The sequence below is a fragment of the Chiloscyllium punctatum genome, chromosome 4 (assembly GCF_047496795.1).
Source record: "Chiloscyllium punctatum isolate Juve2018m chromosome 4, sChiPun1.3, whole genome shotgun sequence".
NCBI lineage: Eukaryota > Metazoa > Chordata > Chondrichthyes > Orectolobiformes > Hemiscylliidae > Chiloscyllium > Chiloscyllium punctatum.
This window is the reverse complement of record NC_092742.1, coordinates 37,079,403-37,105,911: the sequence shown is the minus strand read 5'-3', so window position 1 is coordinate 37,105,911 and position 26,509 is coordinate 37,079,403. Positions and strand designations below refer to the sequence as shown.

The 26,509-nt window shown below is 39.5% G+C and overlaps 1 protein-coding gene across 2 annotated transcripts in view; it reads right to left on the bottom strand.

Moving 5' to 3' along the window:
• LOC140476194 (echinoderm microtubule-associated protein-like 5) overlaps nucleotides 1-26,509 on the bottom strand; it is a 230,028-nt gene that overhangs the window by 202,346 nt on the left and 1,173 nt on the right. The gene's annotated exons all lie outside the window — the stretch shown is intronic.

Genomic DNA, 26,509 nt, shown 5'->3' with positions numbered 1-26,509 from the left:
CCCTGAGTAATTGACACTTTTACACTGGAGAAAACAAGACTCCTTCTATCCATTATATCCATGCCTGTCAAATTTTGTAAAATTCTATCAAGTTACTCCCTCACCCTCAAACATTCAAGTGAAAACAATCCAAGATTGTCCAATCTCTCCTCATAGCTAATATCTCCAAACCAGACAACATTCCAGTAAACCTTTTCTGTACCCTCTCCAAAGCCTCCACATCCTTCTGGTAATTGTGGCCAGAATACTCCAAATCTGACCTAAAATTCTATATAGCTGCAACATGACTTGCCAATTTCTGTACTCAACAACCTGACCAATAAAGGCAAGCATACCATGTCTTCTTGACCACCTTATCCACTTCTGTTGCCACTTTCAAGGAACAGTGGACCTGTAGGCTTAGATCCGTCTGTACGTTAGTGCTTCTAAAAGGTCTGCCATTTACTGTATATTTCTGTCCTGCATTGGACCTTCTGAAACATATCACCTTGCACTTAGGATTGAATTCCATTTGATATATTTCTGCACATACCACCACCACCTTCCCCCCTCCAAGTTTCCAGCCTATCTATATCCCACTGCATCATCTGGCAATTGTCCTCAGTATCCACAGCTTCCCCAAACTTTGTGTCAGCTGCAATTTTACTAATCAGACCACCTACATTCTCTTCCAAATCACTTCTCCAGTATATATTACAAACAACAGGGCTCCCAACACGGATCCCTGCAGAACACCACTGCTCACAGACCTCCAATCAGAAAAACACTCTCCCAACTCTACTTTGACCAAGCAAGTTCTGCATCCATCTTAGAGCTCACCATGGATCCCAAATGATTCCACCTTTTGTAACTCCCTTCCATGAGTGACCTTGTCAAAGGCCTCGTTAAAATCCATACAGACAACATTCAATGAATTGCCCTCATTGATAATCTTTATCACTTTCTCAAAATCCTCAATCGTGTTTCAGAGATACAACATTACCCACATAAGGCCATAATATCTATCACTAAAACATCCATACTTTTCCAAATGAGAGTAAATTTTATCCCCAAGAGTCTTCTCCAATAATTTCCTTATCACTGACATAAGGCCCACTGGCCTGTAATTTCCTGGATTATCCCTGTTGCCCTTATTAAACAAAGTGGGCCTTCGGTGCCCTGGGACCTCTCCTGTGACTAAAGATGACACAAAGATCTCATACAAGACCCCAGCAATTTCTTCCCTCAACTCCATCACTATTCTGGGAGAGATCCTATCAGGTCCTGGGGACTTGACCACCTTAATGTTTTTTCAAAAGACCAAACATCACTTCCATTTTTATATCGACATGCTAGAGTATCAACACACCCCTCTCTAGACTCACCATGATCTTCTGTTTCGTGAAGACTGATGCAAAGTATTCTTTAAGGATCACACCCATTTCTTCTGAATTTCAGATTATCTGAACAAGACCTGGAGGTCCGTAAATGCTTTCTTTGTTTATGATCAGATCAGTTATCTGAACAAAATACTCTCCGCCTGTCTTGTTCAGATAATCGAGGTTGTACTGTACACGCTTCCTATTCCTGAGGTCTGCCACATGGCCTGAATGGATCAGTCCTTCAAGGTGTACAGCTGTAATATGCTCCCTAGTCAGTAACATAACTCCCCTATCTCTTTTACATCCCTCTCTATCTTGCCTGAAACATCTAAATCCCAGAATGTTAAGCTGTCAGTCTTTTCACCCTCTCAATCAAGTCTCTGTAATAGCTACAAATGTAATAATCCAAGGTCTAAGTTCATTTGCCTTACCTGTCATACTTGCATTATAATTTTCCCATGCCAAACCCATACTAACTCTTTTGTATCAATCCAAATTTTTCTACATGACTATTAATTGTATTCTGAATAATTCTTTATATAAGTTCCCACACGATTAACATTAAACTGGGGGGTAATTGCTGGGCAAATCTGAATTTTTTTAAAAATCAAGACATGATGTGTACAATTGTCCAAACCTCTGGCACGATCCTTGACACAAAGAAGATTGAAAGATAATTGCCAATGCCTTTGCAATTTCCACTCTCATTTCCTTCACTATTCATGGATACATCTCAACCAGTCCCTTACCAATTTTAAGCACCAATAGCTTATCTAATACCTCATGAGTTTTAAATCCTTCTAGTGACTGAGTAATGCAAAGTGTTCATTTAACACCTCTTGCCTCCAAGTGGTAAGTCTCCTGCTTGTATATTCCTCTTACCCAGCTGGACAGTTTGAGAAAGCACTGCACACTGTCCATTTTGAAGAACAAGAAAATAATTTGCCAATGACACCAAACTGCACAGCGAGGTAACTTACTTTAATATAAATTGTAAAACAGGTTTAATTCAATAGATTCCCAAACTGCAAAATGTTAGATAGATAAACAAATGAAAATAAATATGGTTTCGAAGTATTAATTACACTAACATACACTCTAAAGGCTTACAAAGCCTGTCCAACTATGGTGGAAAATAACATGATTTATTCATTGGCAAATTAAGACTATCCACAAGAAGTCAACCAATTTTGCAATGTGCTCTTAAGACTCAGTTGGTGAGAAATGACTGATATTATCTAGATTAATATCCTCAGTCTATATAATCTTTGAAAATCATCCTTGTTTCAATGGTTCTGTCTGCAATCACTCTACATCCTTTCATTAGCTAATGAAACGGTCATTCGTCTCAGCAGTTTTTTTGTATCATTGGCAGGCATTCAATGGGCATTTATCTTTACTTATATGTGACATTAGAGCATGGTGCAACTTAAATTTCTTTCTTTAATAGAAAACATTAGTGAACATTTTTAAAGTAGCCTTTGATTAATTATACTGCAACAATTAGAACATTTTTGAAAAGTTGCTTATAGCTATTGCCTATCTTAGAATAGACCTTTAAAGTTTTAATGAAATTGGTAACTTTCAGATTACACAAATTAATTTAACATATTACTTAGGAAAAGCCATTTGAAAGTTGATTAATCAATTCAATGATATCTGCGCTGCATGATTCAAATGTCCGTCAAATAAATGATATCCTTTCATTACAACGGAATTCCATTAACTTAGATTGCATTAGACCACAAGAAAGAAGTGGTCCAATTCCATTTTTCTCCCCTTCTAATGGGATGATTAACTTCACTTTTGAAACCTTATACATTCAGTCACATTCTAAAACTGTTCTTCCACTTCAATCAAGTCAAAGTACATGACTGACTTATCAGCATTTTTCCATTAGGTTAAATAGCTGCACTCTACACAACTGATCACAAATATGTGGAATTCAGCCTTCTTCCACTTAACCTAAGCATGCAGTGCAATTTCCTATTGAAAATGTTCTGACAAGCCAAGGATATTATTAACTTCACAGGAAATCAATTTGGACTGAATGGGATAACAAAAGAAACAAAAGACAGAAGAACATCAGAAATGCCAGCAGGATAGACCAGGTCTCATCAAGCCTGCTCTGCGACTTAATATGATCATGGCTTTGGCATCAGCTCCATATTTTTTCCCCTATATCCTTTAATACTTTGACAGATCAAAGATCTGTCTGCCTCAGTCTGAAATATGATGCAATATCTAGCACTCTCCAAGATAAAGAATTCCAAAGATTCACAACACCTTAAGTGAAGACATTTCTTCTCAGAGTCATAGAGCTGTACAGCATGGAAACAGGCCCTTCAGTCCAACCCGTCCATGCCGACCAGATATCCCAACCCAATCTAGTCCCACCTGCCAGCAACCGGCCCATAAGCCTCCAAACCCTTCCTATTCATATACTCATCTAAATGCCTTTTAAATGTTGCAATTGCACCAGCCTCCACCACTTCCTCTGGCAGCTCATTCCATACACATACCACCCTCTGCGTGAAAAAGTTGCCCTGTAGTTCTCTTTTATATATCTTTCCCCTCTCAGTCTAAACCTATGCCCTCTAGTTCTGGACTCCCCAACCCCAGGGAAAAGATTTTGCCTATTTACCCTATCCATCCCCCTCAATTTTGTAAACATCTATAAGGGCATTCCTCAGCCTCCGACACTCCAGGGAAAAAAGCCCCAGCTGGTTCAGCCTCTCCCTGTAGCTCAAATCCTCCAAGCCTGGCAACATCCTTGTAAATCTTTTCTGAACCCTTTCAAGTTTCACAACTTCTTTCCGATAGGAAGGAGACCAGAATTGCATGCAATATTCCAACAGTGGCCTAACCAATGTCCTGTACAGCCGCAACATTACCTCCCAACTCCTGTACTCACTACTCTGACCAATAAAAGAAAGCATGCCAAACACCTTCTTCACTGTCCTATCTACCTGCGACTCCACTTTCAAGGAGCTATGAAGCTGCACTCCAAGGTCTTCAATTTTAGTCTCTCATTGTGAAACCATGTCTCTTTACTACAGATTCCAGAGTCAGGGGAAATGTCATCCCAGTATTTAGCCTGTTAAATCCCTTCATAATCTCGAATACTTCAATAAAATCATCTCTCATTCATTTAAACTCCAAATAATAATCATCTTCACTTTCTCAGTGAGTCATCATAAAATAACTTTCTGTTCCTAGAGGCCACTCTGGTGAACTTTTGCTATATTGCCTCCAATGAATGTGTATCCTTACTCAAGACCAAAATTACACACATAATTACAATTGAGATCTTACCCATGTTCTGCAGAATTATAGCAAAACTAGTATTTCCGTCCCCTTGCAATAAAGGCCGATGTGCAAATTACCTTCCTCATCACTTACAGTGCCTGTACAAGTGTGTTCCAAGAACTTTGTGTTCCTTTTACAAGTACAGTTGAAACCTTCTAATCAACAAATTTCACACATTTTAAAAAAAAATTCTGCTTTTCTATTCTTACTACGAAGTGAATAATTTTCCCATATTATTCTCCATCTGCCACCATGTTACCAACTCACTATATCTCTTTAGAACCTCTGGATTGTCCTCACAGTTTGTATTCTACTTAGCCTTGTATCCACAGCAAACATGGATTACTCACTCACTTTCTCTTTATTTAAGTTAATAATAAAGATTGTGAATACTAGAGGTCTACCACTGATTCTTGAGGCATCCCACTAATTACAGCCTACCCATTTGAGAATGGCTCACTGCTTTCATTGTCTTTAAGCCAACACTGTAGTCTGCACATTGGATGCCTGCTTTTAGACTGCTGCATGCTCCTCATCATTAAGAAAAGTTCTTTACCTCCTTACGCACTATAATACTTCTTTATATACATCTGTACATTGTAGGTTTTTAAATACTTCTCTTTACTGTAGTGTCTGAGGCATTTCTTTTCACAAATGCATTCTAGACTGGTGTTTTCTCTGTCAGAATAATGCAGTCAGTTATACCATCATGATTTATAGGAATCTCATGATACCACCTCTCATTCCAAATTTCTATTAGGTTTACATTACTTCTGATAAAGTATATGTATGACTGTCCCACTTCCTGCGATGATCACACTTGGTATCTCTTCTTGGCTCCAGTTAAATCAATGACTTCCTGTTCCCCCTGAATGTCACTGACAGTGCAAGGTCATGTTGAACTATCTGCCTGATGACTATGGACATTCTGTATCACTACTAGATTTCCGCTTTAACTTCAAGATTGATGGAGTTTTACCTTGTTGTACCAATGCTGCTCCTATTGGAGGTGGCTGTTCTCTAGTTCTTTTACATTCTTCTGCTGTTGAGAGGTTGCTTGGCTTGAGATTGTGTTCTAAAACATGTACATCTCTCTTTAATCTTCTCTCCATTAACAGTTCTTTTGGCAAATTATTTTTCAATTGTGGTGCTCGCAATAGAGTAGTCCAGATTCTTGTACGTCATTGACCACACTTCCTTGCTTTCTTTTTGACTAAGAAATGTGTCATGTGGTTGATGGCTGCCTCCAAAATGAACTTCCTGAAATCTCTGTTTGTGAATAGAGTTCCATTCCCCAATACAAATTTTTTCAGGGATCAGTGTATGGAAAGGAATCTTTATAATGCTCTCATCACTGAGTTTGCTGTAGTTGAATAAAGTCTTACACTTGACTAATAGTCGTCAAGGTCTAAATCCACTTTCTCTCTAAATTCAAACAAACTTTCCAGAATCTTGACAAAATCATTGGCTCTGTAAACACTTGGTTGTGGATGCCAAGTCCCCAGCCCCACCTCCCTCCCATTTATCTCTCCACCCCCAAGTCTTCTTAGCCTCATTCCTGATGAAGGGCTCTTGCCTGAAATGTCAATTTTCCTGCTCCTCTGATACTGCCTGACATAGAACATAGAACATAGAAGAATACAGCGCAGTACAGGCCCTTCGGCCCTCGATGTTGCGCCGATCAAAGCCCACCTAACCTACACTAACCCACTATCCTCCATATACCTATCCAATGCCCGCTTAAATACCCATAAAGAGGGAGAGTCCACTACTGCTACTGGCAGGGCATTCCATGAACTTACGACTCGCTGAGTGAAGAACCTACCCCTAACATCAGTCCTATATCTACCCCCCCCCTTAATTTAAAGCTATGCCCCCTTGTAATAGCTGACTCCATACGTGGAAAAAGGTTCTCACTGTCAACCCTATCTCACCCTCTAATCATCTTGTACACCTCTATCAAGTCACCCTAAACCTTCTTTTCTCCAATGAAAACAACCCCAAGTGCCTCAGCCTTTCCTCATACGATCTTCCTACCATACCAGGCAACATCCTGGTAAACTTCCTCTGCACCCGTTCCAGTGCCTCCACATCCTTCCTATAGTATGGCGACCAAAACTGCACACAATATTCCAGATGTGGCCGCACCAGAGTCTTATACAACTGCAGCATGACCTCAGGACTCCGGAACTCAATTCCTCTACCAATAAAAGCCAGTACGCCATATGCCTTCTTCACTGCACTATTTACCTGGGTGGCAACTTTCAAAGATCTGTGTACATGGACACCAAGATCCCTCTGCTCTTCCACACTACCAAGTATCCGATCATTAGCCCAGTACCCCATCTTTTTATTACTCTTACCAAAGTGAATCACCTCACACTTAGCTACATTGAACTCCATTTGCCACCTTTCTGCCCAGCTCTGCAGCTTCTCTATATCCCGCTGTAACCTGCCATATCCTTCCTCACTGTCGACAACTCCTCCGACTTTCGTATCATCCGCAAACTTGCTCACCCAACCTTCTAACCCTTCCTCCAGGTCATTTATAAAAATGACAAACAACAATGACCTGCTGTGCTTTTCCAGCACCACTCTAATCTTGACTCTGATCCCCAGCATCTGCAGTCCTCACTTTTGCCTTGTGGGTGCCATATGTTTGATATAAAAAAAATTATTTGTGAATATATTTCAAATGCCTAATCCCCTAACACTGATTTCTACTTGTGATACCTAGATGTTCCCTGTGGAATTTCTATTGGATTCCTCTTCATGCTGACTTTGATATAACACCACATCTATTTTGATTCCTGTAATACTACTAAAATTATCTAAACATTTGCATAAATATATATGTGTACATTATTTAAGATTAGTTTTACATGTAAAAACACTGGAGATTGGAATGTTTATGAGAGCACAATACTGTTCATATTTATTGTAATTTACATCTTATATTATATGATAAATTCATTTCAGTAAAATAAAGGGAATTAACTTAAAATAAAAGAGTGGCATGGTGGCTCAGTGGTTAGCCCTGTTGACTCAGCACCGGGATCTGGGTTCAATTCCAGCCTCAGGCAACTGTCTGCGTGGAGTTTGCACATTCTCCCCAGTGTCTGTGTGGGTTTCCTCTGGGTGCTCCGGTTTTCCCTCAGTCCCAAAGATGTGCAGGTTAGGTGGACTGGCCATGCTAAATTGTCAGGGATGTATAGGCTAGGTGGGTTAGCCATGGGGATGTTACAGGGGTAGGGTGGGATGCTTTTCAGAGGATTGATGTGGACTTGATGGGCCAAATTGCCTACTTCCACACTGTAAGGATTCTATGATACTCAGACTTGTGGTCAGTCTGATGAGGTAATTTGTGAATATTTCATGTCTCTACATACTGCTAACATTTCCTTTAACATAGATGCACACATCTGTTCACTCTCCAAAGCTCTCAGCCTAAACTAGGCTCAGTGGATCGATGGTTAGCACTGCTACCTCACAGCATCAAGGTATCAGACTCCATTCCAGCCTCAGGTGACTGTCTGCATGGAATTTTCATGTTCTCCCCGTTTCTGTGTAGGTTTCCTTCGACAGTCCAAAGATGTGCAGGTTAGGTGGATTGGCAACGCTAAATTTTCTGTAGTGTCCAGGGATGTGCGGACTAGGTGGATTAACCATGGTAAATGTGGGGTGACGGGGATAGGTTAGAGGGCTGGGCCCGAGAAGAATGTTCTTTGGAGGACCAGTGCAGACTCAATGGGTTGAATGGCTTCTTTTTGCACTGTAAGGATTCTATGTTTCTAAGACTTGTTTTCATGATCTCTCAATTTGCATTGGAATAAGACTGCAGTTAGCCTAAAGGACAATGCAATTGTGACTATAAGCTTAGATTGTAATGTGCTAAAACATCAGTAAAAAGTAAGTTCTCTTTGCAGCTTTTGGAAGAATTTGTCTGTTGCTGACTCCAGTATCACTGCTGGCCTTTTTTCAAAGGGGCATCCTATGGCTCGAGAGAGACTGGTTAAATTGGTGATAAAGCTTTCCCACTTGAATCACTATGACTGAGAAGCAATGTACAATTTTTATACACTGCAGTGCCAGAAAGTCACTGACAGCTCTTATCCTACTTGGATCCTCCCTCCTGGGTATTTCATCCTAGGAATATAATTGCCAATCTAGATAATTGACGTTTCTCATTTAGAGAGTGAGCTGTATCCTGTATTGCATTTAACACGATCCTGATACTCTAGTTATGTTCCTTCTTTGTTTGGCCACATACTAGGATGTCACCGATATAGCAAATGGTTCTTTTCTCCTGTCCAGAAAATGTCTGGTGCAAAGGAGATCCAAAATGGGAGTCAGTTGAAGCATTTAGGGGTATTAAGTACAGTCAGTAGTCAGGGCTATTGGTTTCAATGTATTTGCTCAAACCCATTGTTCTGATCGAGTTTTGTGAAAAACCTGATTATACACAAAATGGGATATAAAATCTGCACACATTTTTGAGATCGATTTGTCTCAGGAGCAATTACTAGCCCTGAGCATCACTGTGTCATGTTCTGCCACTGGCAATATGACCTTGTTTCAATCAAAGGTTTTAATTTTCCCAAGAATGAGTACACAAGCAATTGTGTTTAACATCTTTTAGTAAAATAACATGATACTGCTGTTTTAATTTGTCTAAATCTGTAGTCTCCAACACATTGCAGAGTATTGTTAGTTTTTCAAATGGCAATGTAATCAAATGAAGTAGTATACTAGAAACAAAGTACTGAAGATAGTATATCATAGTACTAGACAAAGCAGGCTATTCAGCCCATCAAGTCCATGCAGATGCTCCGCAATAGCAGTTCAACTAGTTTGAATTTTTTGCTCATTCTTCATAGATTTGCTATTGTTTTTTCCTCCACCCGCTTATCTAATAGGTCCGTAAGGATGAAGAAAAAGTACAGAGAATGCTGCCATGACCCACATCCATTACCCAAGCAACTCAAGCCAGCTTGGGACCCCAGAATCAAACTGCTACTACAGAAGTGACCATTTGTGCCTCCAAACTTGGAAGCAACCAGCAACATTCTGGATGTTCCAGAGCAGCAGATTTAGAGGCTGACCTGCAATGTGACCAGCATCAGAATGACATCACAAATGACAAGGTGAAGCAATAATGATGAGTCACGAACCGGGACCATCTAAAAAACAAGCAAAAATGCACAACTTCTATGTGGAATGGCAAAACTAATTTCTGTTCACAACTATAAAAGATAACAAAGCTTACCTTCTATGCCACTAAATGCACATTGATAAGTAAAATGGGAAATATAGTAAATTCCAAAGATATTCTTCCCTTTAACAGCATGCTTTGGACAAAGAAAACTGACACACTGATGGCTATTTTGAAAGCTCAACAATTTTCTTTTCTAAATCATCACTGAAAAGTAAAGCCTGAACTGAAGCATCATTGTGCATTTGTCATCTTCTGGCAAATGCACAAAATCATTTGTAGATGGCAAAGTATTTAAAGAAGCAATGATGACGGCCGCTAACATTTAATTTAAGGAATTTAAGAATAAAAAAGAAATAATAATGGCAAACCAGAACACAGTACTTGATGCTTCCACAGTAGCAAAACTAGTGGATTATCTGCCCATAGATGTCTTTTAACAACTACAGCAGGCTCTGAAGGATTGTGAATAATTCTTACTGCAGTTTGATGAATCAATTGATACAACACAGCCTGGTTGATTGTTTTTGTATGCATGGTTTTTGAGGACATAACAAATAGACAATAGACAATAGGTGCAGGAGTAGGCCATTCTGCCCTTCGAGCCTGCACCATCATTCAATATGATCATGGCTGATCATCCTTAATCAGGATCCTGTTCCTGCCTTATCTCCATAACCCTTGACTCCACTATCCTTGAGAGCTCTATCCAACTCTTTCTTAAATGAATCCAGAGACTGGGCCTCCACTGTCCTCTGGGGCAGAACATTCCACACAGCCACCACTCTCTGGGTGAAGAAGTTTCTCCTCCTCTCTGTCCTAAATGTCTACCCCATATTTTTAAGCTGTGTCCTCTGGTTCGGCACTCACCCATCAGCGGAAACATGTTTCCTGCCTCCAGAGTGTCCAATCCTTTCATAATCTTATATGTCTTAATCAGATCCTCTCTCAGTCTTCTAAACTCAAGGGTATACAAGCCCAGTCACTCCAGTCTTTCAGCGTAAGGTAGTCCTGCCATTCCGGGAATTGACCTGTGAACCTACGCTGCACTCCCTCAATAGCCAGAATGTCTTTCCTCAAATTTGGAGACCAGAACTGCACACAATACTCCAGGTGTGGTCTCACCAGAGCCCTGTACAACTGCAGAAGAACCTCTTTGCTTCTATACTCAATCCCTCTTGTTATGAAGGCCAGCATGCTATTAGCCTTCTTCACTACCTGCTGTACCTGCATGCTTACCTTCATTGACTGGTGTACAAGAACACCCAGATCTCTTTGTACTGCCCCTTTACCTAAATTGATTCAATTTAGGTGGTAATCTGCCTTCCTGTTCTTGCCACCAAAGTGGATAACCATACATTTATCCAAATTAAACTGCATCTGACCACTCACCTAACCTCTCCAGGTCACCCTGTAATCTCCTAACATCCTCCTCACATTTCACCCTGCGACCTAGCTTTGTATCATCAGCAAATTTGCTAATGTTATTACTAATACCATCTTCTATATCATTAACATATATTGTAAAAAGCTGCAGTAGCCCACTGATGAGGATCTTCTCATCCTTCCACCTTTTGAAAAGAGAACACCAGAGGTGAGGATATCTACAAATTCGAAAAGGTATGCGCTTGAGTAAATTATTTCAATCAAGAAACTGGTTCCCATCACAACTGTTGGTGCACCAGCATGTTAGGCACAAATTGATTTGTTGCATTTTGCAGAAATGAATCAATTCCCCTTTTCAGTTAGTTACAACTGTACCATTCAACAGCAAGCATTAGCAAATACAATTATGGATTTTTCTCATGTAAGAAAAGCTGTTAAGATTGTAAACTCCATTTGAACAAGACCCCTTCAAAATCACTTTTTAAAATTCTTACTTGATGAACTTAACGTTGACTAAAGTGAACTAATCCTCCATACTGAGATGAGGTGGTTACGTTGAAGGAAAGCTCTGCAAAAGTTTTCAGATCTGAAATTATCACTTTTCCTAAGTCCAAGAATGAAAAGTGCAATGACAATGTGTGGTTGCTTGACTTCTGGTTCCTTAAAGGCATAACATCAAATTTGCATTGTGATCTGCAGGGAAAAGACAGACTTAGCACATATGATCAGTGTGGTGAATACATTCAAACTGAAATTGGGTCGGTGTCCTCCCAACTAAAATAAAACAAAATGCTGCAACACTTCCTGGGATTGCAGAAAACACCAGAAAATATCAAAGGCAAAGAAAAATAGTTCCACCCAGAAAGCTTCAATACACACTTGAATAAATTAGAGGAATTCAACAGGCTATTTCATGAATTGGATGTGATGCTACAAATAGTTATGTTGGTCCCCACAGTCCATCCCTAATTTGCTTCCCAAATTCCATCAGGTGTTTCATTTACAAAAGTAGTGCATTTGATAAGGAGACATTTACTGGGCTGTTGCAAAATGATTCTGAACTGAAAGTCAGATCAAGGGACAACAACGTCTGGGGACTCAAACACAGAAAAATATTGTCATCCTGTGCTTTTAAAGTGAAAACTTACTTTGACTCCACATAATTCTGCAAGACAATTATCTTCATTTGGGAGAACATTAAATCCAAGTGTCACACCCACCTCACAATTAGCCAACTGATTGGCAATATACAACTAGCATACTCAAATTACAATGCAGATTTCAAGGCACTAGCAAATAATGTACAGTCACAAGTGTTACACTAAGACTTAGTGGGTGGAGGCATCCTGAGCCAGAGTTCATTTGCACTGTTTCTTTTCTTTCCTTCTCTCTCTTTCCACATTTTTCTTCTTTCTAATCTCCCATCCTTGGGCAGCATCAGTGATGTCTAGGGTGAAAGCCAGCACAGACGCTTGGCCTCAAGGTAAAGCCTGGTGTAGTCTGGGTTGAAGAGACTGTTATTCTGAACTCTTATTTCTCAATTTTTCCAAGTTATTGCTGGACTTTTTTATTTCTTTATTCTTCTATGTTTTCTCTAAGGATTTGTACTTAGGAATCTAACTAGGCACCTAAGATGGAGCCGTCGAATGGCAACTAGTAAACTTTTCACTGTACCTAAGTGATTACATGTAACAATAAATGTTCTAATATATAATTGGTTTCAAATTTATTTGTTACCAAAATAAAATGTTTATTCTCTATTTTCTTTGGGATAGTTCCAGGTATGTGCTTAAATTTAAAAAAAAAACTCTCCTTAAAAGGTTTGGAGGTCACTGGTCTAAAACCTTCAATAGCTATACACTAAAAAAAACTTCAGTAGCAATGTGTGCATTTTCAGAAAGGATGCATTCTGATTCCTCTGTATATCTCAGTTTTGAAAGGTTCTTATGGCATAGTACTATCCCTACCTCTAAGCCAGGAAACCTGGATTCAAGTCCTACCTGCTCCAAAGGTGTGTAAGAACATCTCTGACAGGTTAATTAGCAAATACCTATATCATGTTTCATTGACATTTTGTTGTTTGTCACTATATTTTGTGGTGTTTTGCCGATGTGATAGATCCATGTCTCCTTGCTTATAGTTTTATTTTAGCCGGTCTGACTTTCTCAAACTTCGATCATGGCGAGCTATCCTACAGTATTGAAGTAGCTGCTCCTGTGTGGAGCTTAATTACTGGTCTAATTTGATGGCCCGGAATCTGTTTCAACTCTCTCATCTCCTAGGATTCCTTGAACTTTTTCTTTGTATCTTTAATTTGTTGATCTTCTTCCTTGTTGTAGGACTTCATTTTCTCTAGAAATTTTCCTTTTGTGAGTCATTTGCTATATTTAAAGTAATGGAACTGCTGTTAAATTGGAATATTTTCTAAAGGATCCTAAGTGGCCACACTCAGTCCCCCCACTGCTGGGTATTCGTTATTCTTGTGATTCTGTTTAGAGCCACATCTTGTCCAAACCAAAAACAATCCTTGACACTGTTTCCCATTCTTTTGGCATTTTGGCAAGCTTTTGGAAGGGTGAAAATTCCATCTAAGGATCTACCCATCTGACCATGTCAAACAAATCCCAGATGTTTCCTTGCCATACTGATCAATTTCAGACCCATAGTTCTGCCTGTGTCGTGAACTAAAATCTGTTCCAACATTGAATTTTCCTCAGACTGAATGAAGTCTGATAAGTTTTCATCCCGCACATTGACACCTAAACTGTTTTGAAGTAATTCACTCCTCAAAGTTCTTAGTTGCAAGATCTTGTTAAGCAATATAAATCTGTTAAGATAAAGCTTATATTGATTCTTCCAGACACAGACCACTGATGCTGAAACCACGTTTTTTTTTGCCTTGTAATTTGAACTGTGGACTTTAATGAGAAAATAGCTTTCAAAAATCTAAGGATTGCTGTGTGTTTTGACGGCATATAAATTGAAACAAATTGTGAACAATTTTGCACATTTGAGCAATCATTGAAGTGTGGTTGCAGACTAACTGGGGCTGAGAGATTGTGCACAGAGGGAGTTTTAGTTAGCAACAAGTATTTGATTCATTTAGATTAGTAACCAGTTAGTGGTGGCAAAGGCCTTCTGTTTGCCAACAGCAATGTGATTGGTTCTCAGGTAGCTGAATGGCTTGGGGATCTGAACAAAATATGGAAACATCTTCAGACTGTGATCAGCTTTTAGAGTGCTCTCTCTGTATTCTGCAATAAAGCTCACTTTAGGCCTAACGAAAATCAGTTTACCTTCCTTTAAGCATTTGCTATAAACTATGTAATTAATACGTAAATAAAAGACCTTTTATAAAATGAAACAACCACCCTGTGCCTCTGCAAACCAGTTGAAGTGTTTGCAAAAAGAGAACAAGTGGCAGTTTTGAACCAGCACAAGAATCACCTCAACAACCTTTATAGAGTCATAGAGGTAAACAGCATGGAAATAGACCCTTTGATCCAACTTGACCAGATATCAAAATTAATACTAGTCCTATTTGCCTGTATTTCGCAAACATCCCTGTAAACCCTTCTTATTCATATGTCCATCCGAATACCTTTCAAATGTAATTGCACCAGCCTCCACCACTTCCTCTGGCAGCTCATTTCATACATGCACCCACCCTCTGCATGAAAATATTTGCACGCTAGGTCCCTTTTATATCTTACTCCTCTCACCTTCAACGTAAGCCCTCTGGTGTTGGATTCTCCCACTCTTTGGAAAAGACCTTGGTTATTCATCCTATCCATGCCCCTCATGATTTTATAAACCTCTATAAAGTTACCCCTCAGCCTCCGATGCACTAGGGAAAATAGAACCAGCCTATTCAACCTCTCCCTACAGCAACATAAACCATGGCAACATCCTTGGAAATTATTTCTGAACGTTTTCTATAGCAGGGAGACCAGAGTTGCATGCAATATTCCAACAGTGGCTTAACCAATGTCTTGTACAGCCAAAACATAACTTCCCAACTCCTATAATAAATTTACTTACCAATAGAGGCAAGCATACCAAATGCCTTTTTCACTATCCTATCTACCAGCAAATCCACTGTCAAGGAATTATGAAGCTGCCCTCTAAGATCTCTTTGTTCAATGATACTCCCCAGAATCTTACCATTGAGTGTATAAGTCCTGCCCTGATTTGTCTTTCTAAAGTGCAGCACCTCACATTTATCTAAATTAAAATCCATCTGCTAGTCCTTGGCCCATTGACCCATCTGATCAATATCTCATTGTACTCTGAGGTAGCCTTCTTTACTTGCTGCTGTACAGGTCATTAGTTAGGCCACTGTTGGAATATTGCGTACAATTCTGGTCTCCTCCCTATCGGAAAGATGTTGTGAAACTTGAAAGGATTCAGAAAAGATTTACAAGGATGCTGCCAGGGTTGGAGGATTTGAGCTATGGGGAGAGGCTGAACAGGCTGAGGCTGTTTCCCTGGAGCGTTAGAGGCTGAGGGGTGACTTTATAGAGGTTTACAAAATTATGAGGGGCATGGATAGGATAAATAGACAAAGTCTTTTCCCTGGGGTCAGGGAGTCCAGAACTAGAGGGCATAGATTTAGGGGGAGAGGGGAAAGATATAAAAGAGACCTAAGGGCCAACTTTTTCACGCGGAGGGTGGTACGTGCATGGAATGAGCTGCCGGAGGAAGTGGTGGAGGCTGGTACAATTGCAACATTTAAAACATTTGGATGGGTATATGAATAGGAAGAGTTTGGAGGGATATGGACTGGGTGCTGGCAGGTGGGACTGGATTTGGTTGGGATACCTAGTCGGCATGGACGGGCTGGACTGAAGGGTCTATTTCCATGATGTACATCTCTATGACTATTCACTACACCTTTAATTTTGATGTTATCTGCAAACTCACTAACTACAACCCCTATGTTCAAATCCAAATCATTTATATAAATGATGAAAAGCAGTGGACCCAGCATCGATCCTTGTGGTACGCCTTGGTCACAGGCCTCCAGTCTGAAAAGAAACCTTCCACCAGCACACTCTGTACTTTACATTCGGGCCAGTTCTGTATTCAAATAGCTAGTTCTGCTTCTATTCCGTGTGATCTAATTTTGTTAAGCATCTTACCATGAGGAACCCTGTTGAATGCCTTACTGAAGTCCAGATACATCACATCCACTGCTCTGCACTCATCAATCCTCTTTGTTACTTGTTCAAAAAACTTAAAATCAAGATAGTGAGACATGATTTCCCATGCAAAAAGCCATGTTGACTATCCCTAATCAGCCCAAATATATGTAAAGCCTGTCCCTCAGGATTCCCTCCAACAACTTGCCCATCACCGATGTCAGGCTCACTAGTCTATAGTTTCCTGGCTTTTCCTTACCACCTTTCTTAAATAGTGCTAACATGTTAGCCAAACTCCAGGCGTCCAGCACCTCGCCTGTGACTATCAATAATACTAATATCTCAACAAGGGGCCCAGAAATCACTTCCCTAGCTTCCCACAGAATTCTAGGGTATACCTAATCAGGTCTTGGGGATTTATCCACCTTCATGTGTTTTAAGGAGTCCAGAACCTCCTCCTTAGTAATATGGACATTTTTCAAGATGTCATCATCTATTTCCCCACATTTGGTATCTTCTATATCCTTCTCCACAGTAAACACTGATGTAAAATACTCACTTAGTATCTCCCCCACCTCCTGCAGTTACACACATAGGTGGTCTTGCTAATCTTTAAGGGGACCTATTCTCTCCTTTTGTCCTTAATATATTTGTAGAATCCTTTTGGATTATCTTTAACCCTATTTGCCAAAGCTATGTCATGCCCCCTTTTTGCCCTCCTCATTTCCCTCTTACATATCCTCCTCCTGTCTTTATACTCTTCCAGGGAATAATTCAATTTCTGCAGTTTATACCTGACATATGCTTCTTCTTACTCTTGACCAAAACCTCAATTTCTCTAGTTATCCAACATTCCCTACACTTACTAGCCTTGCCATTCACTCTAACAAGAACCTACTTTCTCTGGACCTTTGTTATTTCATTTTTGAAGGTTTCCTGTATTCCAGCTCTCCCATTATCTGTGAACATCTGTCCCCAACCAGCTTTTGAAAGTTCTTGCCTAATACCAACAAAATTGGTCTTCCTCCAATTTAGAACTTCAACTTTTAGATCCAGTCTATCCTTTTCCATCACTATTTTAAAACTAAGAATTATGATCGCTGGTCCCAAAGTCCTCCCAACTGCCCTGTCTTATTTCCGAAGAATAGATCAAGTTTTGCACTCTCTAAAAGGTGCACCAACATATTGATTCATACATTTTTCTTGTACACAATTAACAAATTCCCCTCTAGTCAAGCCTTAAACACTATTGCAGTCCCAATCTATGTCTAGAAAGTTGAAATCCCCTCTCATGACCACCTTATTTTGTTTTTACAGATAATGGAGTTCTCCTTACAAAGTTATTTCTGAATTTCCCACTGTCTATTGCATTGGGGGGAGGGCTCAATGATACAACCCCAATTAAGTGATCATCCCTTTCTTATTTCTCATTTCCAAATAACCCCCCCCCCAGATGTATTCCCAGGAATACCCACCCTAAGTACAGCCATAATGTTATCCCTAATCAAAAAAATGCCACACCTGTCCTCTCTTGCTCCCATTTCAATCCTTTCTATAACATCTATTGACTGGAACATTAAGCTGCTAGTCCTGTGCATCCCTGAGCCACATCTCTGTAATTGCTAGGTTATCCCAGTCCCATGCTCCTAACCATGTCCTGAGTTCATCTGCCTTACCTGTTAGGTTTTTTGCATTGAAATAAATGCAGCTTGATTTATCAGTCATACCTCATTCTTTACCTTGTTTCTGCCTGCCCTGTCTGTTTGACTTACTCATTTTCCTGAGCAGCTCAAGCAAATCTCACCTATAGCATATTAGTTCCCTTCCAATTCAGATGCAATCCGTCCTTCTTACACAAGTCACTTCTACTCCATAAGAGATTCCAAAGATCCAAAAATGTGAATCCTTCTCCCCTGTATCACTTCCTCAGCCACATATTCATCTGCTCTATCCTCCTATTCCTACCCTCACTAGCTCATGGCACTGGGAATAATCCAGATATTACTACCCTCAAGGACCTACTTTTTAAATTCCTGTCTAGCTTCCTATATTCTCTCCTCAGAATTTCATCCTTTTCTCTTCCTATTTCATTCGTTTCAATGTGTACAATGACCTCCTGATGGTCCCTTTCCCCTTTGAGAATATTCTGCACCCTCTCCAAATTATCTTTGATCCTCGCACCAGGGAGGCAACACAATATTCTGATGTCTTGCTGTCAGCCACAGAATTGTCTGTCTGTGCCCCTGACCAAAGAGTTTCCTAACACAATCGATCGCTTGGCACCTCGCATACCTCCCATTACATTAGATCTAGTCCTGGTACCAGAAACCTGGCTGTCAGTGCTACATTCCCCTGAGAGTTCATCACCCCCTAAGTTTTCCAAAAACATACTTGTTTGAGATGGGGATACTACAGGAGACTGCTGCATGACCTGCCTCCCTCTCCTATCTTTCCTGGAGGTCACCCATCTACCTGACTGTATCTTTGGTTTATCTCTTTCCCTACAACTTCCAGACAACGCATCTTCTAGTTCCTGTAAATTCCTCATTGACTCTAACTGCCAGTCCAACTCATCCATGCAACCAAACACACCTCCTGCAAACAATCATTAGTAACATGGAAAATGTCCTGAAACTCCCACATCCCTCAGGAAGAGCATATCACTCTACCAAAGGCCATCTTTGGACCTTAGCAATCTATAGATACAGATGGCATCTTCTGCTTTTCCAGCTTTCAATTCCCCCTCCAAGTCTTCATAGTTCTTGGCCTGTCTACTGCATTTAAATCATTTGTACTTTTGAAATCTTCCAAGCCTCTGTCCTGCCCTTGAAGTCTCACCATTTCAACCAAGCCCTTGTCTCTTATTTTAACTTCACATTTTGTCACTGAAGGCTTTTACTACCCCTCCCATCAGGTGCCACCATAAGGCTTCAATTCCAGCCTTGAAGACTGCATGGGTTTCCTCCAGGTGCTCCGTTTCCTCTAACTGTTAAAAGATAAATTGGCCATAGTGACCAGGGATGTACAGGCTAAGTGCTTTAGCCATGGTAAATGTGGGGTTATGGGAATAGAGAGGCTATGTTTGGGTGAGATTATCTGTGGTGGGTCAGTGCAGACTCGATGGACCGAACTGCCTCTTACTGCACTGTAGGGATACTATGTTTCTATCACTCAATAAGGCTCTTCAACTCCTTAGGTATTGTAACGCTCATTTATATCTCTACTTAGGAGGTTTTCAAATACTGCTCATTCTAAACTGGTGTCTTCCTTCTGAAGGCATGTGTTCTGTTACATCATTGATTTACATGAATCCCATTATACTGCAATCTTTATTGCTATTCTTTGCTTCCTATCCATTAAGCAATCCATTACCCATGTTAATAAAATTACTAAACTCAATCAGACTTTATCTTGTGTATTAACGTTTTGTGACTACCATATAAAATTCATTTTAAAAATCCTTACCACAGCTACTTGTTTGCCTTCGGTGAACCTACTGGCTACATCCTCATAAAACGAACAATCTTTGTCAAACAAGATTTCCCTTTTGTAAAATCATATTGACATTGATCATATTATGATTTTCTGAGTGCATTGTTAAGACTCACTTAGTAGATTCCAGCACTTCCCAAATGAATAACATCAGGCTAACTGACCTGTAGTTCCTTGTTTTCTCTCCTTCTCTCTCTCAACTTTCTTGAATAGCATTGTTAAATTTGCTAATTTCTAAGCAGCTGGGACCTTCCTAGAATTTATAGAATTTGAGAAAATCATGACTAGTGCATCCACTATCTCTGCAACTACTTCTCTTAGAATTCTAGTATGTAGGCTATTAAGTCTTTCGAACTTGTCAGCTATTAATCTCTCGTGTGTTTCTCTTTTTTTTTCTCTCTGTTGCTAAGAATTAGCTTAAGTTACTACTCTTTATTAGTCCCCAGGTTTCTGTCCATTTATGGTCTGTGATTTATACCTTCTACTGACAAGGCAGTCTGAAGATTTGTTCAATATTTTACCATTTCCTCTTTAGAAAAATTGTCATAATCTGATTTGACATTCCTGGCTAGCTTATTCTTATATTGTTTGTTCCCCCCTTTTTAACCAACCTTTGATGTTTTTTCATTCATTTCTAAAAACACTTGCAATCTTCAGAATTACTACTATTCTTGCAAAATTATAAGTCTCCTCTTTTAATCTAATGCCAACCTTCACTTCTTTAAGGAGAATTTGTGACAGAAATACCATTGAATGGAACACAAAGCAATAGCAGTCAGGTGATAATGAGTGTTATGAATTTGTCTGATTTGCTTACTATGCAAAATAATACTCAAAACAGGCCCAGAGTTACAGTTCAGATTTAGTTCAAGAAAGCTATTTCCCATTCTCTTATTCAAGTCATTTGTATTAGTTTCACAGCCATCCTAAAAGTTGGTGCTCCTTTGCTTCATAGTGTTGCCTAAGGAAGACAGACAAAATGCAAAACATATGCAGAGCACCTCATGTATTGCCAAAGCTATGTACATGGTGGATATGTTCATGAAGTTGTGGTACTTGCATTTACAAGTGCTCTGTCCCTCTAAGACTCTTGCAGACTGTCACCTCCACCTTTCACATTTTTCTGTCTACCACGGCCTCTTCATACCCATAGATCTTCTGCTAAAAAATAGAATTTTCAACACCATGCAAATATGATGCACCAGGCTACTCTAATGATCCATAATAGGCAACATATTACAGATATTTTCTAACCCTCCTGGTCAATGATGTTATTACATATCTCTGGAGTAGATATGACTTGAACCCAGGCCACTACCACTGTACTACAACAACGCTCAAACTGCACATTTTTTTATAGTTTTTTTATTGAAAAAAAGGAAATTTTTAAAGATTTTTTTTACAAAAGTACAAAAGTAATGCAAACAAGTATAGACACCAATATAAAATTAAATGAAAAAAAAATAATAACCAACACAAAAAAAGATAAAAACCCAATTACTGATCTATCTTACAAGCAACCAAAACATGAAATAAGACATCATACATTACTAGCGATAAACAACAGAATAATTAAATAACTAAGTGAATGCTCAAAATAGGTTTACATTAAGTCATAATGAAACCCGTATTTATACGGAATTCCTCCTCCCGGGGATCCCCAGACAAGCCAGAACCACTACCACAGCCATCAAAAGCCCTGGACAATATGGCCGAAATATCGGTGTCAATATAGTTCAAAAAGGGCTGCCATATTTTATAGAATAATTCAGTTTTTTGGTGCATCATATTTGTGAGGAAGTCAAGGGGGATATATTCCATGATTAACCTGTGCCAGTTCAAAAGCCCTGGAGGGCCTTCAGCTGCCAAATTCACTAAAATATTTTTCCTTGCACAAAAGGAGAGAATGGAAAATAGTTTCCTCCCATGCATGTCCGGGGAGGGAAAATTTAAAAAGCCCAAGAGTAGAGACATTGGATCCAATCTAATATCTGTACCCAAGATCTGTGTCAAGGCATTCGCTACTCTGTCCCAATACCTGTGGATCTTATGGCATGTCCATAGACAATGAGTGAGAGTGCCAACTTGTATTTTGCATTTAGGACACATTGGGGATGCTGCTACCTTAAATTTTGTGAGTCGTTCAGGTGCTCTATGAGTCATGTGGAGTATCTTTAATTGAATAGCTTGAGTTCTATTACAAATAGAGATCTTTTTGGCATTTTCCCAGATGTCCTCCCACATTTCTAAAGAGATTTCTAACCCCAATTCTTGGTTCCATGTTTTCAATAATCGTTCCATGTCTTTCGATATCTCATTATATAATGAGTGATAAAGAGTACTGACCGAGGGCGGCCCCATCGGCCATAGCACTTTTCTTTCCCTATCCGATTCGTCGGGATTGCTTATCAATGTGGCCTTCTTCTGTATATAATCTCGTATTTGAAAATACCAAAAAAAGGTCCCTGTTAGGTAGTCCAAACTTCTGGTGCAGCTGCTCAAAAGACATCATAACCTCCCCATCGAACAGGTCCTCCAAGCAAGAGATGCCTCTGGACTTCCAAGTTTTAAATGTAGCATCTGTCAGCCCTGGCTGAAATCCCGATGCTCCCACTATAGAGTATAAGGGGAGGTTTTTTGCAAGTTACCCTCATCTCGTCGCATTACCCTCCAGGCTTTAATTGTATTTAATACAATAGGGTTTTTGCAATAGTCCATAATAGCTCTCATCTTATCTATAAATAGAAGATTGATGAGGGGACACTTTGCTTGGGAGGTCTCAATGTCTAACAAAATTGGTTACGGGTCACAAAAACTGCACATATTTTAATCCACTTACATTAAGAGGTTTTCTGCGTGGCTAATTTTCAACCTTAATGTACATCGTTAACCCGTACTCACAAAAGCAAATAACTCATGAACTTTGAGGGAGAAAGCATATTTCCAGTGCACTGTATTTTGTGAATTTGCTCCATTATTGAATTGTAATTACACTAGTGGAAAAAGTGCTAATTTTTTTGTCGGCTGAACCATCACCTGCAATATCAATGTGCAGCATAAACCTGGAACCATTACTTTATATAATCTCACTCAACTAATTTATACATTAGAATAAGCTAACAGTCAATCATTTGCTCATATCAGAAGATTATCTATTTTGGATTCCACCCTCTTTTGCAAATATTTCAAATAATTAAGTAGGTTTTCAAATTCTCATGCCTTGCCCTCAAGATAGAAGGTGAAAGGTTCAACATCCTGTGGCCTCCATTGTTATGAAAAGTAAAAAATTAAATCTTTGAACAAGTGCGCAAGGATAAATCCAACATTGGAACAGGAGAATTGATGTTTTGGGCACAAGCCCTTCATCAGGAACATCGATTCTCCTGGTCCTCAGATGCTGCCTGACCTGCTGTGCTTTTCCAGTATCACACTTTTGACTCTGACCTCCAGCATCTGCAGTTCTCACTTTCTCCTAAATCCAACATTTACAAGCTATTCAATTTACCTCTGGCTATGAGAAATAGTCCAGGACAAAATTGGCAAATAATTGGGACAAATGTGGATTGATTAGGGAAAGTCAGCACTGATTTGTTAAACAGCCGTTTTTTGTTTATATAATAGGAATACATGGAGGGGATATTGTGGTCGACATGGTGTGTAACAAATGCAATTTGGCAGTCCATAATAAGCCACATAACAGACTTGGCAGCAAAGTTGAAGCTAATTGAAAGTGACAGCATGGATTCAAAGTTGGCTGAGTGACAAGAAACAGAGTGGCGATGGACTTTTGAGACTGGGCTGGAGGGAGCTGCACAATAAGGTGTTCTAGGAGCCACAATTAATGGCTCTGTTTTACTTTATATATATTAATAACTTAGACTTGGATGTATATTTGGATTCTTATATAGAATGGCCAAGGACAGCAGACATTCAGAACACCATCTGTACGTTCCCCTCCAAATCGCACACATTCTGACCTGAAAATATATTGCCATTCCTTCATTGTTGCTTGGTCATAATCCTGGAACTACTTTTTAACAGCACTGCATATACACTAGATAGATTGCCACGGTTCAATACGGCAGCTCCCCACTCATTTTTAAGGATAATTAGAGATGGGAAGTAAACCTGCATCGTCAGTGATGTTTCCATTCCCTGAATAAATATGGATGGAAACATTGACAAGACTTTTGTTGAATGAAAGATTTCATGTTAATGAGTTGGTGAAATTAGAATTGCTCTCTTTAGAGAGAGGGACAAGACTTGATGGAGGCATTCAAAATCATATGATGATTTAGACAAAGTAGATCCAGGACACTAATGTGAGATAGTTGACAAAAGTACTAACAATAACATGAAGAGAAAATTATATAGACAGTGACTGCTTAAGATCAGAAATGCGCTGCCAGAAGGTGTGACAGAGATTTAATAATGGCTTCCAAAGAGGATTGGACAAACAACTGCAGAGAAAAATATTTCAGGGCTATGTGGAAAGAGTGGGGGAAGTGGGACTAGGGGAATTGATTTGGCAGTGATTTAGCATGGACATGGGCCAAATTGCCACATTCTGTATTGTAACAAACTATGATTTACTAAATATTTCTTCTACAACTCCTGCATTCTCTTTCAATTGGCCTTTTCATTCTGAACATGAACATTTCCATTTACTGCAATTTGCAGTGGACACCACCAGGTGTCTTCCTTAGATGTTGATCAAGAGATTGGATTAGTTTGCCAATCATCCTGCTTATGCACCACTTTTAGTAGTATGGTAGAGTGGGAATCATTCATATGTGACATTGAAATACACAGTCTGTGAATTCACTTCAAATGGATATTTTATTGTTGAACCAAACAATGTCTGGAAGTACAGACAGTGACCTAGATCTGCCAGTCATCAAATTGTCAGAGGGCAGGCACCTCACCCAAGATGTGTCATGGCCCTGTGAAAGTCCTAAAGTGATAACCTCCTCAAGGTTGTCTTGGAAAGTTGAACGTTCAGTTGGCAATTCCTCTTTTTCTTGGGATCATTGAAAAAAAATGTCTCCAGCTCAGATTTAGAGTCAGAGGCTTCAGGCACTTTCAAAATACTTCTCTGGATAGTTACCCAGGAAATGTTAAGCTGGGATTCTTCAGTCTAAGTTCTAAGTGACTGTGTAATTGACACCCTCACACTCCTGCAACCCCATTCACAATGACTCTCTTGACCCTGTCCCCATATCTTCACTCAGCTACCCTTTCCTATGTGACAAGCATTTGACTAGCTCCCCCAATCCAACATGACAAGCCTTCATCACCAGACTACCCCCAATCGACCTTATGTTATCCCAACCCAGCCATTTAAACATGTCTCAATTTGACCTGATAACCCATCCCAACCCATTTACATCCATTCATTTCCACTGGACATTGAATTGTATTTTAGGACAACTAGACTCTAAAACACAAAAGGCATGTCTTTTGTGCTGATTCTCTTCAGTTCTTCTGGTTGCTGTATTGGAAGTCTAGCATTTTAAACATATCCAGGTTAAACAATTTTTTTGTCTGATTGGCATTGTACACAGTAGTAATGACATTTTCTCTCAAATTCCTTATCGAATTTGTTGACTAACTTATATTTATGACTGCTAAGTTTGGACGTGAAAATATTCTCTTCATGTATCCCATCATTCCCAACTATGCAGATGTCTGGATAGTTAAGAGCTGAAAGCATTCCCATTCCTTTCACTTATCTCTGAACTCACGAGGAACACTAATGGCAACTGCCACCAATAAAGTTTTGTAGAAAATTTTATTTCCAAAATGAAATGCCAGGATCAAGTTCAAGAGTATCTGCCAGTCTCTGAATCCAAATAGCAATTACAAACCTGTTAAGCTTCAATTATATAATTTAGATGTCATTTATATCCCTTGGATAAAATTACATCCTTGTAATTCACCCCTGTCCATTAACCTCTAAGTACACATCCTTATCAGCTGTTTACTACCCCCAACTGATCACATTATGTCACGATTTTAAATTAATGAATTGAATTAAGACAATCCTGTTTGTTGTGTAATTTCAGTTTCTTTGCACACAATACCAACTTTATTACAATCGAATATGCGCTGTTAAAATATATGTTTCCATGCGTGCTAAATTACAATGTTCTTCAGATCACTCTGACCGTTTAGTTTCAGGTTCTGTCCAAACGTCTTTTCAGAAAGACGTCTTTCTTTGAACAGCTAAATCTTTCACTTCTGACTCAAAGGACGGTGAACGGCAGTCCATCTGTCGTTTGTAAGATTTAACCTTTGTAATTTGGAGTCAAGAACCATCCTTCAACACAAATAGATACGCACCGCGGAATCTAAAAGTGGATTACTACATCGGATAAATTATACATGTTATGAATTTTCTGACCAACTGTACTACAGCTTCAAAGGGAATGCAGGGTACTTTTATTTATTAAACAATGGCCTAGGTTCCGCTGCTTGAGTTCTATAAAACGCTCCGGTAACACAAACCATCCGAATGTTCAAAAGAACAATCATCCGAGGATCGCTCCCTTTAATAAATACATCAGTTTTTATTTAGTATTGGGAACCGTTCCAATGAGGGCTTTCAA